The sequence below is a fragment of the Neovison vison genome, chromosome 6 (assembly GCF_020171115.1).
Source record: "Neovison vison isolate M4711 chromosome 6, ASM_NN_V1, whole genome shotgun sequence".
NCBI classification, from domain to species: Eukaryota; Metazoa; Chordata; class Mammalia; order Carnivora; family Mustelidae; genus Neogale; species Neogale vison.
The window spans coordinates 143812413-143822773 of record NC_058096.1 but is presented as its reverse complement, the minus strand read 5'-3'; positions in this window follow the sequence as shown (position 1 = coordinate 143822773).

Below are 10361 nucleotides of genomic sequence, written 5' to 3'. Positions count from 1 at the left end.
TATTTATTTATTTATTTATTTGAGAGAGAGAGAACATGAGAAGGAGGAGGGTCAGAGGGAGAAGCACACTCCCTGCCAAGCAGGGAGCTTGCCCTGATGCGGGACTCGATCCTGGGATTCCAGGATCATGACCTGAGCCAAAGGCAGTGACCTAACCAACTGAGCCACTCAGGCGCCCTGGTACCTGGTTTTTTCTTACTTGTTAATCCCAGACAATAGCAACCAAAAGACTAAAAAGATCCTTTCCTGCCATAAGAAATGTTTCAATGCCTTTTGATGACACAGTAGATTTTGGAAAAATCCTTTAATTTGTATTTAGAAATTCTCAAAGGGCAAAAAAAAAAAATCAAATTTTTGTAATATCATTCTTGGATTGAGCCCCAAGGGAGGCTCGCTGCTCAGCCAGGAGTCTGCTTCTCCCTCTGCCTCTCTCTCTGACTGGTGTTTTTTCTTGCTTTCTCTCTGTGTCAAATAAATGGATAAAATATTTAAGGAAGGAAGGAAGGAAGAAACTTAAGATAGACATTTACAAATAATTCACCATTAACATTCCATTTAATGCTTAGCTTGTCACCTAAGAAATTTTATTAAACAGTATTTTTAAGAACACAAAACTAAGTGGACAGAATGATAGAATTCAAGGCAATATTCTCCCAACCTCTTCCAAAGAAGAATAAAATCACAAAGGATTACTATGTCCTTTTGCCTTGTACTTATAGTAATTTGCATTAATATGGCATACAATGTTTTTTTCTCATATTCAATAAAGCAGCTAATAGCCCATTAAAGTTGTTCCTTAAAAAAAAAAAGATTAAAGCTTAGCAAAACTAAAATTTTCAGAGATCTGATTTTAAAATTTCAAGAGGTAATTAGATAACCTGTGCTTTTATTTATTTATGCATTAAGTATGATAGATTCTAACATGTGTTACTTTTTAAAAAGTATTGGCACTTAAAATTATTTCTATTCAGCAAATTTCAGAGCAAATTACACAGGTATTGCTGTGTATTACCTGTGCCATTTCTATTAGCCTTTTGGTGGAAATCAAAATCAGTAAACTACACATTGAAACAGTAATGTGTGTTAAATTAACACTAGACTACTACATGCCTATTGTTTATTTTTAAACACAAGAATTACCCACATAATGCCCTTAATTCACCTGTCAGTCCTTGCTATTATGTTGCCCTTTTACTGGACTAAAAAAAGGGGGGGATACCAATTTCTAAAGATTACTATTTTTAATTGAAAGTTTTACTGAGATAATTTTATTCTTTAAAAGATTTTATTTATTTGACAGAGAGAGAGAACACACAAAAAAGGGGGAATGGCGGGCAGAGGGAGAAGCAGACTCCCTGCAGAGCAGGGAGCCTGATTCAGGACTCGATCTCAGGATCCTGGGATCATGACCTGAGCCGAAGGCAGATGCATAACTGACTGAGCCACTCAGGCATCTTATTGAGGCACTCGAGGTGCCTTAGTGGCTCAGTGGGTTAAAGCCTCTGCCTTCAGCTCAAGTCAGGGAGCCTGCTTCCTCCTCTCTCACTGCCTGCCTCTGCCTAATTGTGATCTCTGTCAAACAAATAAATAAAATCTTTAAAAAAAAAACCACAAACTCTTACAACTCAATAATAGAAACAAATAGCCCAATTCTTAATGGACAAATTATCTCAATAGATATTTCTCTAATGAAGTCATACACATGGCCAATAAACACATCGAAAAATGCTCAATATCATTAGCACATCAGAGACATGCAAATTACAAGTAAATGAGATACCACGTCATACCCACTAGGATGGCTGGAATCAAAGAGGAAGATAATAACAAGTGTCATAAGAATGTAGATAAACCTGAACCATTACCATATGACCCAGAAATTATACTCCTAAGTGTGTATCCAGGAGAATAGAAACATAGACCAAAAAAAAAATTTTACACAAATGTTCATAGCAGAATTATTCATAATAGCCAAAAAGCAGGAAAGACCTAAATCCAACATATGAATGGGTAAATAAATGTGGCATATCTACACCATAACATATTATTCAGCAATAAAAAAGAATGAATAATGTGTGTTACATCATAACCTGAATTTTGAAATTGTGATGCTAAGTGAAAGAAGCTAGTCACAAAAGACCCTATATTTTATGATTCCATTTACATGAAATATGCAAAATAGGCAATCACACAGAAACAGAAAATGGATTAGGGATTGCCTGGGGCTGAGGGAGGGGATGGGGAGAAACAGGGAATGACTTCTAGTAGTTAGTGGGTTTCTTTTTGGAGTGATGAAAATACTCTTAAATTGATTGTGACAATGGTTGCAGATATCTGTGAATATACTAAAAACCATCGATTTGTATACCATAAATGGGTGAATCGTATGGTGTGTAAATCATAACTCAATAGAGCTCTTATTTATTTTTTAATGGTTAGAAAAAAAAAAAGTAAATCTCTAGTGTCCTTCATGTTTCACTTTTATAAACATACTCACCTTCTTCCCAACCCTCCCTATCCCTATTTCTACTCAGTGACAGTCACTCACCTGCCTTCCATTTTTAAAATTTTGTTACTTCAAAACTGTTACATATGTTACATACAGTATGTAACCTTTTGGGATTGACTTTCTCCACTCAACATAATTCCTTGGAGATTCATCAGAATTGCAGCATGTATCAACATCCTTTTTATTTATTACCCTTGGTATGGATGTATCACAATTTGTTTAACCATTCACCTGTTGAAGGACATCTGCAATGATTTCAGATTTGGGCTGCCACAAATAAAGCTTCTATGAATATTTATGTATAAGTTTTTGGGTAAACATATGTTTTCATTTCTCTGGGGGAAAACACCCAAGAGTTTAATAGCTAGATTATATGATAATCACATATTTTGTTTTTTAAGAACCTAACTAACTTTTTTCCAGAGTGGCTATATCGTTTTACATTCCCACCAGCAATGCATAAATGATCTAGTTTCTCCACATCCTCACCAGAATTTGGTGTTGTCATTATTTTTTTATTTTTATCATTCTGATAGGTGTATAGTTGAAATCTCATTGTGGTCTTAATTTGCATTCCCTTGATGGCTAATACTGTAAAACATCTTTTCATGTGCTTTTCTACCATCTGTTTATCCTCTTCAGTGAAATAAATATCTGTGCATGTCTTTTGCTTATTTTCTAATTAGTTTGTTTTTTACTGTTGCATTTTGACATTCTTTTTTTTTTTAAGATTTTATTTATTTATTTGACAGAGAGAAAGATCACAAGTAGGCAGAGAGGCAGGCAGAGAGAGGGGGGGGAAGCAGGCTCCCTGCTGAGCAGAGAGCCCGATACGGGGCTCGATCCCAGGACCCTGAGATCATGACCTGAGCGAAAGCAAAGGCTTAACTCACTGAGCCACCCAGGTGCCCCTTGACATTCTTTATATATTCAAGATGTACCCTTTGTTGGATAGCTGTTGTATTGTTTTCATACAGCTGCTGTAACAGATCACCACAAAGTGGGTATCTTAAAACAAGAGAAATGTATTCTCCCCCAGTTCTAGAGGCTAGAAGTCCAAAATCAGGGTATGAGCAGGGTATCAGCAGGGCATTACTTCTGGAAGAAAAGACTATCTTTGCCTCTTCTGGCTTCTAGTGGCTGCCAGTTCTCCTAAATTTATGGTCCTCTCTCTCTCTCTCTGCTCAATCTTCACATCTTCTCCTCTGTGGGTTTGCCTGGTGGCTTTGCATCACTGCACTCTCTACTTCCATCTTCACATCATCTTCCTTCCTGTGTATTTGTCAAATCACTGCCTGCCTTTCTCTTACAAGGATTCCTGTGATGGCATTTAGGGCCCACCTGGGTAACCGAAAATAACCTCCTTATCTCACAATCTTCAGCTTAATTACATCTAATTAATTAGTTGTAATTAGGTGAGAAAATTACCCCTTTTCTTGACACATTCTATGTATTTTGAAAACATTAATTAATGAAAGTTTTTTTAAAAGATTTTTTACTTATTCACTTGAGAGACAGAGTATGAGTGAGTACATGAGCAGAGAGGAGGATCAGAGGGAGAGAGAGAAGCAGATGTCCAGCTGGACAGGGTGCCAGATGTGGGGCTCAATCCCAGGACCCTGGGATCATGACCTAAGCCAAAGGCAGATGCTTACCAACTGAGCCACCCAGGAGCCCCTAATAGAAGTTTTAAAGGGGGGGGGGAGACCCTTTTTCCTAGTAACATTTACAAGTTCCAGAGATTGGACTTGATATTTTTAAGTACCCATTGTTCAGCTTATTACAGAGGGTTTGCAAACATTTTCTTCCAGTCAGTAACTTGTCTCTTAACTGGACCTTTCACGGCAATTTTTTTTTTCATTTTCATGAGGTACAATTTATCAATGTTTCCTTTTATGGATCATGTTTTTAGTGTTCAGTTGTTCACCTTTTTTAAGATGGCCAACATCAGAAGCACATAGGTGAGACCCATCGATTGCATAGCATTGGCTGAAGAATCATGTCTGCAATCCAGGGCGGTTATTACAGGAGTAAATGTAGGCTGAAACGGAAGTTAAACCAAATTTATTTGTTGCCTTTTTATATGTGAAGGCCTCAGTAGCAAAAAGGCATACTAACACAGGTAAAGCTATATTTTAAAAGGCAAAAGACAATTAACTCAAGGGAATTGAACCCAGCCAACCTATCCTAGCATATAGTAGTAAAGGAGTTAGAATCAAACTGAACCTTGAGAAACAAACTAGCAAAGTAATTCTAGCAAAGATCATGAAACTAAGAAAAATATAGTTATAAAAAACATTATTACAACAATTGATGAAATTTGAATACAGATTGTGGGCAAGAAAATAGTGTTTTATCAGTGTAAAATTTTCTGATTTTGATCATTGTACTGAGATTATGGAAGAGAATATCCTTTGTTCCTAGGAAAGATATATAAGGTTTTTAGCAGTAGGAACACTGGGTCTCCTACTTGCTTTCAAATGGAATAGATAGAAAGGTGGATCACTCTCCAGAACGGAGATTAGAACCTAAGTGGTCAAGAGGGTGAATGACCAAAGGAGATGAGTTGTTCTAGAATTACTCACTTACAGCAGCGGGTCTCAGACTTGGCTGTATGCTAGAATCACCAAGAAGTTTTTAAAAGTCCCTAGTACCTAAGCTTCACTCATCTATACTTACCAAATCAAGATCTCTGGGGACGGCTACTACATAGTAATTTTCAAAGCCCCTGCAAGATTACAGTATGCACCAAGTTTGAGAATCACTGTCTTAAGATTTTTGCTACTCAAAATGTGCTCCATTGACCAGCAGCATCGGCAATACCTGGGAGCTTGTTAGAAATACAGAATCTCGTGCCCAGCTTTATATGTAATGAATCAGAATCTGCATTTTAGCAAGATGGCCAGATGATTTATGTGCACACAAAAGTCTGATGAGGTCAGAATCACCTGGAGAACAAATATAGACAAGAAAGACCCAGGCTTGTTGAGGTAGGATAAGGCCTGCACCTCCGTGTTTTTACCAAGTTCTTCTGTGAAAGAGTTTGAAGATCTGACTATCCCAATCTGTCTCATAGGTAAGGTAAAATTTATCTTCCCTCAGTGCACATTTCCATTCTCCCAATCTGGCAAAGTTAGCCAACCCCTGTCAGATGGAATAATTCACTATTTAATGTTCTACAACTGAGAGAGATTACTAGTAAAATCTTCAAGTGCCTAGAGCTAATCATATTTTATTTTTATTATAACTCCATACTAAATCATGATGAAAATCTAATGCTATTAATAAACACTGCATTTCTATTTGAGAAAAATAATATTTTAAAGACAAGAATTCTGGAAAAATAGTAAATTAGAATGGTTTCCTGTTGTTTCACATTGCACAAGAACCTGACATATTTAATATGTAATAGACATGCTAATAAAATAGCACTGCCATAGATAATCTAAGAAATAATTAGCTTGGAGTTTTACAAGTATAGGGCCATCTCTTGCTATTCTAGAAACCACATTTTAATTGTGGTATCTTTTTTACCATTGGCCTCTTTTTAAGTTATCAACCCACTTTTGCTCTAATACCTAGTGCCATTTTAATGCAAAACTTACCTTTTCTCAGTGCACATTGCCAGTCTAGTCTTTCAGACCTTGCAGACCTAAGAAAGATCCTGTTTATTTGAAGAAAATTGTTTTGAAGGAAACTATAAAATAACATCAAATGAAATCCAAGGATAAACACAAATGTATCAAAATAGGGTGTCAAATGTAGACACTTGAGAATATTCACATAGTAGAAGTGAATGTTGAAGAAATATGCTTCTATTCAAAATGAATAGAGTTGAGTGTGTATACTTCAGAAAGTTTTTTTTTTTGGGGGGGGGGACCTGGTTGGCTCAGTTGGTTAAGTGACTGCCTTTGGCTCAGGTCATGATCCTGGAGTCCCAGGATCAAGTCCCGCATCTGACTCCTTGTTCATCAGGGAATCTGCTTCTCCCTCTGACACTCTCCACCTCTCTCTCTTTCAAATAAATAAAAAAAAATTTTAAAAAGGAAGGTTTTTTTTTTTTTAATGAAAGGAAAAATTGTACCAGATTTTCTTTCTTTTTTTTCTTTTTAAGATTTTATTTATTTATTTGACAGACAGAGATCACTAGCAGGCAGAGAGAGGAGGAAGCCGGCTCTCCGCAGAGCAGAGAGCCCAATGCGGGGCTCGATCCCAGGACGCTAGGATCATGACCTGAGCCGAAGGCAGAGGCTTAACCCACTGAACCACCCAGGCACCCCTGTATTAGATTTTCAATTTCTGTTTAATTTCACCTAAAAATTGGAGTTAGAGGATAGTGAAAGTAGATAGCAACTGAAATTTCAGAGTTTCAGGACTTTTCATGCAATTTAAAAATAATCTTTCTGATTCTGTTGTTTTAAATCCCTCCTTCGCAGTAGGATAATTAGCCATATGGCTCTGTAATGGGAGTTAAATTAGGTGAGGTGGTTAATAAGGTGAGTCAGGAACATATTGTCGGCGGAAATGTAAGAAACCACTTCAAGAAACTGTGAGACTTTCAATAAGCCACATAAACTCCAAAATCTATAACTTAATAGAGGTTGAACAAAACAATCTAATTTTAATTCAACTTCAACATTCTTATTATTCCTTTAATACTTAAAACTGTTTTACTGATCTATATTAGTGCTTCCTAGTTCATTATATCAGCACATAACACAAAAGCAAATTTATCCATTAAAATACCATAACATTAGTGATTTGTGTTTATAACATAAAGCTTTAATGAAAATGACAGGTCTGGGATAGATATTCTGCAAAGCAGACATACAAATAGCCAACATATACCTGGAAAAATGCTCAGCATAACTCGGCATCAGGGAAATACAAATTAAAAAAAAAAGAGAGAGATACCACCTCGCACAGTCAGAATGGCTAAAATTAACAAGTCAGAAAAGGACAGATTTTGGTGAGGATGCAGAGAAAGGGGATCCCTCCTACACTGTTGGTAGGAATGCAAGCTGGGGCAGCCACTCTGGAAAACCATGTGAAGATTCCTCAAAAAGTTGAAAATAGAGCTACCCTATAATCCAGCAATTGCACTACTAGGTATTTACCCCAAAGCACATACATCACAATGTTTACAGCAGAATTATCAACAATAGCCAAACTATGGAGAAAAATGTCCATCAACTGTTAAGTGGATAACAAAGTGGTGTGTGTGTATGTGTATATATACACACACATACACACACAATGGAATATTACTCAGCCATAAAAATGAAATTTTGCCATTTGCAATTATGTTGATGGAGCTAGAGTGTACTGTGCTATGCATGGTAAGTCAGTCAGAGAACAATTATCATATGATCTCACTCATATGTGGAACTTAAGACACAAAACAGAGGATGACTGGGGAAGGGAAAGAAAAATAAAACAAGATGAAATCAGAGAGTGAGACAAACCATAAGAGACTCTTAATCATAGGAAATAAACTGAGGGTTTCTGAAGGAGAGAGTGGTGAGTGATGGGGTAACTAGGTGAAGGACATTAAGGAGGACATGTGATGTAATGAGCAGTGGGTACTATAGGACTGATGAATCACTGACCTCTATCTCTGAAATTAATAATACACTAAATGTTAATTAACGGATTTTAATTTTTAAAAAAAACATAGAACATATAACACCAAAGGTGAACCCTAATTTAAACTATGAACTTTGGGTAATAATGATGTATCAATGTAGGTTCGCCAGTTGTAACAAATGTACCACTCTGGGGCAGGATGTTGATAATGAGAGAGGCTGTGCTTGTGTGGGGACAAGAGGTATATTGGAACTCTGCTTTCTATTCAATTTTGCCATGACCCTAAATTTGTTCTAAAAGTTAAAGTTGATTAATTTAAAACAACAAACAAAAACAAAAACAAAAAATGACACATGTCTGGCAAGTGTGTATTTCCCCCCACCATGGTATGTCTATGACATTCATGTCAAATTGACAATGACATTATTTCCCGAGTACAATACTAACTCAGAATCCTTATCAACACAAAGTTCAGACAGCCATTGCTTCATTCATTCATTCATGCAGCAAATATTTTTTCCTTCTGGGATTCAATATAAAACAAAATAGATACAGTCCCTCTCATCATAGTGCTTATACATTTTAGGAAAGAGAGACATCAAAATAAGTAATTAAGGCATGATGTAATGTGACATGAAAGATGAATCAATTTCTGCTATACCTGGTTCGGGATTTAGACTCTTCTCAAGCTAGAAACTTAAGAAAATAAGTCATGAAGCTTACATAGTTCCTTATACAAGGACTTCCACGCATATCAGATATTGTAAGAGGGAGATTTGAAATGTTCATTATAGCTGTACATACTGCTACTCAACAACAGAGTGATTCTATTATTAAGAGAGAAGAAGGGATAACAGGTAGCCAACAGCAGTCTCTGCCTTAGTGTTTAAAAAGACATTTGTTCTATAAGGCATCTAGGTGGCACAGTCAGTTAAGAGTCCACCTCTTGATTTTGGCTCAGGTCATGATCTCAGGGTCCTGAGATGGAGCCCTGCCTTGGGCTCCATGCCCAGCATGGAGCCTGCTTAAGATTCTATCTGTGCACCTCCCCACCACCCTCCCCTCACTCTCTCTTTCTCTAAAGCAAAACAAAACAAAAATTATTCTGTGAATGAGTGAAATCTTTATTAAAGTCATTTAATTGTTTCAATTTCCTCAACTAATAATGTTCATTTTATTTTTAAAAAATATTTTATTTGTTTTAGAGAGAGAGCACAAGCAGGGGGAAAGACAGAGGGAGAGGGAAAGAATCTCAAGCAGACCCCCATCTTAGCACAGAGCCCAAAGCAGGACTTGATCCCAGGATTCCGAGATCATGACCCTAGCCAAAACCAAGAGTCGATGCTCAACCAAATGAGTCACCCAGGTACCCTAACATCAGTTTTCTAAGTCCATTTAGTAATAGTCATTTCCTTATTATCTTGGTCATTAGCATTCTTAGTTAACTACATAATTGTTAAAAAAAAAAAACTTTGCACAGGTGTGTATCTTTTTTTCACAAATAAATTAAGTCCTATGTATACTTTTTCTCTTTATAGAATACCATCAATGTGGTATAAATTACCTCACTCAATAAGTGTATTAGTCTGTTTAGGCTGCTATAACAAAATATTACTGTACTGGTGGCTTATAAACAACAGAATTTTAGTTCTCACAGTTCTAGAAGCTAAGAAATCCAGGATCGTGGTGCTAGCAGATTTGGTTTTTAATGACTTCTTCCTGTGTCCTCACATGGTAGAAAGGGCTAGGGAGCTCTGTGGGATCTCTTTTATAAGAGCATTAATCCCATTCATGAGGGCTCTGGCCTCCTTACCTAAATGCCTGCCTCCCAAAGGCCCCACCTCCTAACACTATCCCATTGGGCATTAGGATTTCAAACATAAGAATTTGGGAAGAACACAAACACTCAAACTGAAAGTTATTCCTAATACTTGAAGCAATAACATAATTCAGAAAAGACATAAGGGAGATAACCACTTTCTATTGTGACAGTTACTACATGTCTAAAATTGTTTTAAGGGTACTCCCACTATGGATGTTTATAAATTTTATTAGCATATACTGTATTATTTTCTTCGGTACAGGTCTGTGAATCATCAGTATTACACAATTCACAGCACTCACCAAAGCACATACCCTCCCCAATGTCCATCACCCAGCCACCCTATCCCTTCCTCCCCCACCCCACCCCCAGCAACCCTCAGTTTGTTTCCTGAGATTAAGAATATTTTATGGTTTGTCTCCCTCCCCAGTCCCATCTTGTTTC